General features: G+C 34.8%; 1 non-coding gene across 1 annotated transcript; it reads right to left on the reverse strand.

Annotated features, from left to right (window-relative positions):
• Window positions 1-405: 405 nt before the first annotated feature.
• LOC121040053 (U6 spliceosomal RNA) lies at window positions 406-512 on the reverse strand. Its single transcript, XR_005795107.1, has one exon. It is a non-coding gene; the product is annotated as a U6 spliceosomal RNA (small nuclear RNA).
• Window positions 513-10,457: the final 9,945 nt, after the last annotated feature.

Genomic DNA, 10,457 nt, shown 5'->3' on the forward strand with positions numbered 1-10,457 from the left:
ATGGGGTTAGAAAGTGGTTCAGTTTCATTCTTTTGCTGTTCAGTTGTCCCAGCATCATTTATTATAGAAATTGTCTTGTCGCTATTATGTATTCTTGTCTCCTTTGTCACAGATTGACTGTGTAAGTGCGGGTTTATTTCTGGGCTTTCTGTTCTTTTCCACTCATCTATGTATCTATTTTTGTGCCAGTACCATACTGTTTTGGCTACTGCAGCTTGGTAGTGTATCTTGAAATCTGGAATTGTGATAACTTCATCTTTGCTGTTCTTTCTCAAAATTGCTTTGGTTAGAAATCCATACAAATCTTAGTAGTATTTGTTTAGTTCTGTGAAAAATTCTGTTGGTATTTTGATAAGGATTGCATTGAATGTGTATATTACTTTGGGTAGACATTTTTTTTTTTTTTTAAATATGGAACGCTTCATGAATTTGCGTGTCATCCTTGCGCAGGGGCCATGCTAATCTTCTCTGTATCGTTCCAATTTTAGTATATGTGCTGCCGAAGCAAGCACTGGGTAGACATTTTAACAATATTAATTCTTCCAGTCCACAAGCATGGAATATCTTTACATTTGTTTGTGCCATCTTTCTTTCATCAGTGTTTTATATTTTGCAGAGTATAGCTCTTTTATCTCCTTCATTAAACTTATTCAGAGGTATTTTATTATTTTTGTGTAATTGTAAATGGAGCTGTTTTCTTAATTTCTCTTTCTGCTACTTCATCATTAGTATATAGAAATGCTATCAATTTCTGGCTATTAATTTTGTATCCTGCAAATGTACTGAATTCATTTATTACTTCTCATAGTTTTTTGGTGGAGTCTTTAGGGTTTTCTAAGTGTAGTGTCTTGTCATCTGTACAAAGTGACAGTTTAATTTCTTTACCAATATGGATGCCTTACTTCTTTTTCTTGTCTGATTGCTGTTACTAGGATAAAGTTACTTTTTAAAATGGATATATTTTATGTTGGTGGTGGTGGAAGGAAAGGATTCATGTCTTTTTTTTTTTTTTTTTTTAATTTCAAGAGCTCTATTTGTTTCTCTTAATTCCTTCTTTGGCTTCACTACCAGTTTAAATGGATGTCTTCTCCATTCTACTTACCTGCCTCTCCCCCCGAAATGTTCTTTGTCCAAGGCTGCCACCTCAGGACCTATGTATTTTCAAATCTTTTACTATATCTAGGATTTTCACCCATCATGTTTCAGACCTGTGTTCAGTGTTGGATTTTTCTGTGGTAATTTTATGTTTACTTTGTCCATGCCCATGCCCCCTTTTCTCTTTTCCTGTTTTCTATGCAGTTTCTTCAGACTTAGCCCTTTTCTCCAGACACAATGTCTTGAGGTGATAGTCAGAAGTTTAATCGTAGCTGTGTTGGCATTTAATAATGATTTCTCTATATACAGATAATTTAAAGCTCATAGTATTCTCCCAGCTTCAGGGTGGTTTTATCTGCACTTCTTCATTTGTGTCTCTGCTACTTTGCAGACTTTGTGGACCTATTCTGATTCTGATAACCATCTTTACACTATGGTCAACTGCACTCTCTATTTCCCATGCGATTCTGCAATTTTCTACAAGAAATATTTATACATTTCATAATAAAGGATTAATCAAATAGTTTTCCCAAGTTTCAGCAAGGCACGTTACATTTTTTTCAAGTCATTGTAACTTTGGGAATGAGATAACTAAATAATCCTAGTTGACAATACAGTAAGGTAAATTTGAAACCTTTTAAATAACCACACTTAAAAAATGTAGATCTTAAGGATCATGTCAATTATGAGAGAAAGCTAGAGATCAAAATGTTATGTTACTGGTCCTGTTCCGTCTGATGTTTTAATCAATAACTTAGATAAGGGTTTAAAGGCATTTGTTTCAGATATTGTAATGACATATCTTGACAAAGATACCAATACTTTTGATTACAGAAATAACATTTAAAAAGAATCCTAAGAGGATAGAAAATGGATTAAAGCCCACCAAACTAAGTTAGCACAGTGCTTTTTTGATTATTTTAGATAAGAGAAAAAAATCAATTGTATGAATTTAACATGTGATGAACTTGGTTTGTCAGGAATTCATATGAAAAAGACCTGACATTTCTAAATAATTATGAACAAAATATAAATCAACAATATGATTCATCTGCACAAAAAAAGACCAAAACAATGTTAAGTTTTGCTATTAGGCTGTTGTGGGAGAAGCGGCTATAAAGTACATTTTAGTATGGATTTTGCCAGAATACCCAAAGATTTTGAAGTCATGGCATTTAAAAAATAATATGATAAGTTTGGTTTGGGGAGGAAATTGCTTATGATATCTGCGAGAGGATAGTTAAGTGCAGTGGAAGCTCTAGAAGATGATCCTAGGACTATGGTTAAAGATGATTGGGATAAGAAGACATTTCTAAATATTAAATAAGCTCAATCATGATAAGCCCTTTCCTGTGAATTCTGTAAGCTCCAATCACTATAGATTATTAAGCCATGTCTGCTTATATTTTGTGTATATGCTTTGTTTTGGAGGTTGCACAGAGATGACTTCTAAGATCTTCATCGACTTTAAAAGTTAAGTCTATGAACTGTGCTTACATAAAACAGAAAACAAAATAAAAGTACTTTGAAGTCTATATATGACTACAGAGATAAAATTGGTAAGGAACTCCTTCCTCTCCATTCACAGGAAGCTACAGTCAGATTTATTAGACATGTTGAGAAAAACAATCATAAAATCAGTGGGGGGAATATGTTTTAGTTTGGATTTGATCTGCAAGTTGCTGCATATAGGAGACCATAGTGAGATAAAATGCCAGCCCTTCCCTTCAGCATAATGTATATTAGAATTCTCAGGAGACACAACATATGACAGCATAGGCCTGGTTAGAACAAGGATGTCATGTCTGGGTCTACAAATTACTTGTAGAAGTATTCTCTACACTTTCTACACAGTGAAAGAGTCTCTTGAAATTTTGGAAGTTACAATGGAGATAACTAGAATTATACAAATAAAGTTTTTAAGGGTTTATTGCTTAGTCTGAACTTTCTGTAAGGAGAGAGAAATGGAAAATGTTATACAATTTACTATCAAAACTGTGAAGCACCTGGGATTTTACCATACCCTTAAGATAGTAAATTATCCTGCCGCAGAAAGAAGACAAATAACCTCTGGGTTAGAGACAAAGGACAATTAATTACCCATAGTAGCCAGAGACTCAGCGTTTTCTTGCACTGGTGCCCTACACCCCAGTTCCCACAAGGTGATGTGAAGAGGGCCAGGTGACACCTGTATATGTGTTGGGTTATATCACAGGAAAGAAACCTTGAATTTAGGAAACATGCATCTTTTATACAGGATACCAAGCAAACCTTCCTGTTTCTCTCAAGGAAGACACTATATCCTCTAATGCTGCTTGCTATGCAAACATTCTTGAAAATATAGCTCAAAAAAAAAAAGCAGTCAGTGTCTCTGCTTATAAGATATGCAGAAATAAGAAACCTATGAATAATTGTCTCCCAAAACTGAAATTTCATGGCCACCATAATGAAGCCACTTTCTGTTGGAAATCAGGGATAAGGAAGAATGACCCAGGATAACAAAGAAAGAAAAGAAAGACTATGACCAAACAAAGATCTATTGTGAAGGACATTTGATTAGGATTATTACTAATTTCTACAAAGAAGGGATTAGGCAATACAACCAGAACCATGTTAAATATTACTTTCAGTATTGCCTATTTCTTCTACAGCCTGCACTTCTGTCCTTTTCTTTTTCCATGCACACATGCTCTAGTAAAGCCAATCCATCACGGACATTAAAGAATTTTCAGTTAATCCTTTTTTTTCAACTAAAAAGTTCTACATGTATTGTTATAAATAGCTATCTTAACTAGCTGGAACCCAGGTAATGATTTCAATCAAGATTCTCATGCCAAAGAATAGGCATAATTGGTAAGAACACTGTGATTCTTAATTTTGAGTGAAAGGGTACACACACACACACACACACACACACACACACACACACACAGCTTCTGGGCACCATCTTACAGAATTCTGTTTTTTCTCTTTGAGTAGTTGTAAGGTAGGTCTCATAAACCTGGTTTTAAAATAGCCACCAGTGATTTTCATGCTGCTCTATTTGAACAATGATTTGAGAACTAAAGCTGGAGGCAGCATTTCCTATTAAGTCTTAGTGGACTACTATTACTAGGGCATATTGAAATGTAAGGCACTATGTGAATGGAAGGCATTGAGGTATAAATATTGGAAAATACTTTTTCAACATTATTAGGCTGTGTCTATGTGCATTAGTGTAGGTGCATTTGAGTGAGGACCCTCTGGAAGTGGGATAATGGAAGGAGGCAAAAGTGGGATGGGGATCCAGAAAGCTTCCCATTTAGAAGAGATCATTGAGTCCTTGCTTGATGATAATGGGGAATATCGATGGTCAAGTTCATCATAATTAGTGCAGAGTTGTTAATTTAATATAAGTCATTCAGACACAGGGGCTGTTTTTATTTTACCTCTGATATTGCCATTGGAAACTTAGAAGTGTTACTGTTTCTTTTCTCAAACCTCAGTTTGCAAAAGCACTGACTGGTTTATACGAATTATTAGGAAATTTGTGGTGAAGAGTCAGACCTTCATTTTTAAAATCAAGGATCAGAGTAAAAGGTTTATAGGTATCATTTGCCTTCTATAGAAAGTACTCAGGACCCTTCAACTGGAGAATGTCAGTAATGCAAAGGATGCTTTGTATCAATGCTCCAATAATATGTCCATGACTTTTAGGTCTACAGTTCTGAAAGAAAAAGCAATAATAAGATACTTTAGACAGGGAGATGAGACCCTCCTTTAAAATTCTCCCTTTCATGCCTGCTTGAAGGGACTAATCATGTGTATTTCCTGACAAGCAATGCTTTAGTTTTTATTATACTTTGCCTCTGATCTACAGTAAAAAATATAATTTAAAGAGCTACATGAAAACTTTATTTTAGTTTTTCCTTGTAGATGTTTTCTATTTAAATATAAATTAATTAGGAAAACAGGTTTTCATTTTTACCAAAAAGGGATCAATTATATTGAATGCATGGGAGATAATTTTACAAATAATTATTTTATTTATATTTTATTATAAAAAGTTTCAAACATAGAAAAACATAGAAGGGTACAGTGAATACCAGTATAACTATCAATAGGTTCTTCGGTTAACTTTACTATATATGCTTTCTTACATAACTATTTGTCCCATTGCTTACCCACAAATCCATTTAAGTTTTTTGATGCATTTTAAAGTAGGTTGTAGACTATAAATAAATATTAAAATCTGTTTGATGAAATGCATGCTGAAGTGTTTAGGTACCTCTAAATGCTTAAGCATACATAGCATTAACTATGGTTCAACATTTGTTTATTGTTTTTAAGATAAAAATTTTATATAACTAAATGTGAAAAAAATTAGTGTATGACTTCATAGATTTGGAATCTGCTGCATACATCCGTGAAAACCAAAATTCCTTTAAGAAACAGGAAATTTCTATTACACTTGGAAATTTCTTTATGCCTTTTGCTCATCAATACCTACCCACCTGCCCTCAGATTCAAATACAATTCTTTTTTCCACTGTAGATTAGCCTTGCCAGTTCTAGAACTTTATATAAATGGTATCATACCTTATGTGTTCTTTTATGTAAGCCTTTTTCCATTCAGCTTAATGTTTTTGAGATTAATCTATGTTGGTGTGTGTGGTTAAGGAATTTGTTCTTTTTATGGTATAATTTATAAGTATACCACTGTTTATCTATTCTCTTGCTGATGGACAAATGAGGTTTACAGACTTAGCTATGCTGAATAAAACTGCTGTAAACATTTGTGTACATTTCTAATGTATGTTTAGTGTGTCTAAACACCTGTTGTGATAATTAATTTTTGTGTAAACTTGGAGAATGTTTTTGGATGAGATTCACATTTAAAATTTGAGTAAGCAGATTGCCCTCCATAATGTGGGTGGGCTTCATCTAGTCAGTCGAAGGTTTGAACAGAACAAAGTATTGGCTTCCTCAAGCAATAGGGAATTATCCAACAGATGGCATTTGGATTTTATTTGCACCATCAGTTCTCTTGGGTTTCTAACTTGCTGGCCCACATCGCAGATTTGGACTTGACAGCTTCCATAATTATGGCAGCCAATTCCTTAACACTCTTCCCCCGCCCTCGAATAAATGATTAAATTAAAAATTAAAAAAATAAATAAAAGTTATATTCTTATAAGTGAGAAAGTCAAGGTAATAGAGAACATGTGCATTTTATCTTTTTTGTGTGTGACGTTTTTGAAAGTCTGAGTTTTGCTTCAACAACACAAAACTACATGCCAAAAGTAGTTTTGTATGAAAGGGGGAGCTAAGCAGAAATTAAGAGTAGGATGCTTAACCAACGGTACCACCCAGGTGCCCCAAGAATGTAATTTTTAAATATATACTTATTCATCATTTGTTTCCACTCAGAACAGGGGATTTAAAACTTAAAAACTGAAAAGTCACACTAGTTCATCAAAGAATATTTATGTGCTCATCCTTGCTTGTTCTATTCATGGAAAGTATTTACTGAGATCCTCTTGGATATCAGGTGTTCTACCTATGTGACTTAATTTAATTCATACAATCAAACCTGATCATTCGTTAAAGAAATATTTAGCAATTGGGACACTTGAGTGGCTCAGTCAGCTGAGTACCAACTCTTGATTTTGGCTCAGGTCATGATCTAATATTTTGTGAATTTGAGCCCTGCATCAGGTTCCATGCTGACCAGGAAAAGCCTGCTTGGGATTCTGTCTCTTTCTTTCTCTCCCCTCCCCTGCTCGTGCTCTCTTTCTCTCAAAATAAATACATAAAAATTAACAAAATATTTAGTGATTGTCTACTCTTTGTTAGAGACTCTTCTAAACAGTGGGGTTACGTTGGTGAAAAAGAGAGACAAAATTATTGTTTTCCATTTTAATGTGAGGAAACATAACACTAAGCATAGTAAATAAGTACATTATATACTTTGGTAGAGGTGATAATCGTATACTATGGGAAAAGGTACTATGAAGAAAAATTAAGCAAAGTAAGAAGCACAGAGAGCCCTTGTTGGAAATGGGTCAGTTAATGTTTTGAAAACATAACATTTGAGTTAATATTTGAAGGTGAAGGAGTAAGCTCTGTAGATATCCAGGAGAAAAGCGTTCTAGTCAGAGGAAACATGTAGTGCAAAAGCTCTGGGTGGGAATATGTCTGGTACTTTGAAGAACAGTAAAGTGTCAAGTATAGTTGGAAATTATTTTTTATTTTATTTTATTTTAATTTTATTTATCTTATTTTTTAATGCTTTTGAGGGGCAGGGGAGGGAGAGAGAGAGAGGGAGACACAGAATCTGAAGCAGGCTCCAGGATCTGAGCTGTCAGCACAGAGCCTGATGTGGGGCTCAAACTCACAAATTGTGAGATCATGACCTGAGCCAAAGTTGGTTGCTTAACCGACTGAGCCACCCAGGCACCCCTATTTTTTATTTTAGTAGACTAAATTTATTATTCATCCTAGGCAGTAAGAGGAAGAGCAGTAAGAGATGATATTCAGATAGAGAGGTCCAGAGAACGATCTTTTGTGATATATTTGGTCTTTATTTTGACTTAAATAGGGGTTGTTAGAGGATTTGGAGCAGGATGGTGACAGATCTGACCTATACTCCCAAAATTCCCTCTTAATCCCACGATGAAAGAATACTGGAGCAAAATTGGAATGAAGGAGACTGGATAGAAAATATTTACAATAAGCCAGGCAATAAATGATGATTATTTGGGTGCAATAATCAAAATGGTTAGAAGAAAGTGAATTTTTTATTTTACTTTTAAATTTATTTTATTTTATTTTTTTCCAAGTAGAGCCAACATGAGTTGCTAAAGAGTTAGTTGTGTGATGTGTATGTAAGAAAGAAAGCAAGGGTACTACGTTTTTGTTTTTGTCCTTGGGGTATGAACTAATAGGTTATGATCTGGAGAGATGGAGAAGAATGTGTCTGCTATAGATTAAAATATGAAAATAAGGAATTAATTTTTTGACAAGATGTTTTAACTGCCTATTGGACACTGTAGTAGAGAAGTCAAAAAATAAACTAATATGGGTGTGGAATAGAAAAAGTTTGGGCTAGATACTGAAATATGGAGATCACTCATGTTAGACTAATACTTAAACTCACAAGACTGGATGAGATCACTAATGGGTGTGGGTAGAGAAGGAAAGAGGTGCAATGATTGAGCCCAGGGGTACTCCAATTGTAAGACATTGAAAAGAAGAAGAAGAATCAGCCAAATATATGGAGAAGGAACTTCCAGGAATGAAAGAGGAAAGCTAGGAGTGTATTGTGTATTGGAAACCAAGTAAAATGTTCACAGAATTAGAGAGGGATCAACTCAGCCTAGTGTTACTAATGAAGAAAGATTGGTACTAAGAATTATCTAGTAGATTTAGCAGTGTGGAGATGTCTGATGACTTTGACTATGTTAGTGGAGAGGTGTAGGCAAAATCATAACTGGTGTAGTATAAAAAATAATGGGTAAGTTTTACTTTTAATGAGAATGTGCCAAGCTAGAAAGTGTGTCATTTCCACCAAGACAGTAAAAAAATAAATTACAAAGTCACTAATTTTCTGCAACTTATCACAAAGCTGATGTATAGGGCAACCAAGTAGCCTAAAAGTCAAGGACAGGACCTTCTAAGGAGAGAGAAGTAACAGAGAATGGGAGGGAGAAGTACCAGTTGTCATTTGATGGGTAAGAAAAAAAAAATCAATAAATATGATAATGAACAGTTAGTAGTTGAATGTAGGCTAGTATACAGTATAGATCCCCTAAAAACCCCAGACACAATGGGATTTTATACCCATTTACATGCTATTTTTCATGGACATCACTCAGATGCTTGGTAGAAAGATGAATGGCAGAGTAAGAGACCAGAGCCTCTCCCACAGGGCTATAGGCCTATAGGAGGAGTTGACTGCCACTGTAGAGCAGGCATAAAACATCACACATTTCCTTAAACCCCTTTGCTCATACAAAATAAAAGCTTTAAACTTCTTTGGAAGGGACAGTGAATCTTAATGTTTTTTCTGGGGAAAGGAGAGAAGAAAAATACCTTTAGTCCTACAGAAAGAATAGGAGAGTTTTAGGTTGAAGATCCTATATTCAAGGTCTCCTGAGAGGCATGAAACTCTTCTGCACAAGATTTACCACAGATCCAAGGCAAAGTTGGCTGTCACAGGGAGGAGAAGCAGGAATGCTGAGAAATCTCTACATCTGAGGGTGATCAATAGGGGGGTTGCCAACAATGGAGGCTGGGCTAGTACAACAAAGCACCTATCCTGCCCTGCCCCAAGCATAGGAAACAGTGAATGACAAAAAGCACCCACTCCACTGGGATAGGGGAGGAGTGGAGAGAGTCTCCCTGTTACCAAGGCCTGTAGGAAAGGCAAAAAGGGCTAAGCAGGAACACTGAGAAAAACTCTTCAGGACACTAGACCAGATGCTCAGCACAAGTCAATGGCAGTCTTCCATTAGAGAAATTAGAACTAGTTCTACACTGAACATAACCATGGCAACAACAAAGTATATACACAGCTCACCTCCTGGCTGGATTGATTCAATTGGGCCTTTTCTCCAATGGCCCAATAGAAGAAAAGACATACCTATTTATAGCATAAATGTTATTTGCTCCAATATCTACTGTTCTACATAAAATGCCTATGATTCAAAAAAAGTTATGAGACATACACTTAAATTAAAAGAAAAATACGATCCATTGTCAAGATAAAAAGTAATCACCGGAACTAGACTTAGAGTTGTCTCAGATTTTGGAACTATAAAACCACAATTTAAAAATAACTGTGATTCATATCTTAAATATCTATCTAGCAGAAAACATGGGTAATATTCATAAACAGATGAGGAATTTTGGCAGAGATATATACTATGAAAATAGACAAATGGGACGGTGGAAATTAAAAACATCAAAAGTATCCTTTCAAAGTGCTGATTAGTAGACTTGACATAGTTGAGAAAGAATTAGTGAAGTTAATGATAGATCAATAGAGATCACCCAAATTGCAGAAAAAGAAAACACATAATGGAGCATCCAAAGGATTTGAACTAGTAGCAAATTGTCTAACATACAAGTACTTAGAATCTCAGAAGAGAGAGAGAACAGGAGCAATAAGTATTTAAAAAGATAAAGGATGGGAATTTCCCAAAGATAACGAAAAACATCAAACCACTGAGCCAAGACCAGAGATCTACAAAAGAAATACAAAACAACATAAAACCAAAATGCATACACATGTAATTATACATACACATTTCTCAATTTCTGAAAACTAAAGCTATAGAGAAATTCATAAATATACAAATAAAAAAAGATAAATATTCATTA

The sequence above is a fragment of the Herpailurus yagouaroundi genome, unplaced genomic scaffold, assembly GCF_014898765.1.
Source record: "Herpailurus yagouaroundi ecotype Mexico unplaced genomic scaffold, PumYag 28, whole genome shotgun sequence".
Taxonomy (NCBI): domain Eukaryota; kingdom Metazoa; phylum Chordata; class Mammalia; order Carnivora; family Felidae; genus Herpailurus; species Herpailurus yagouaroundi.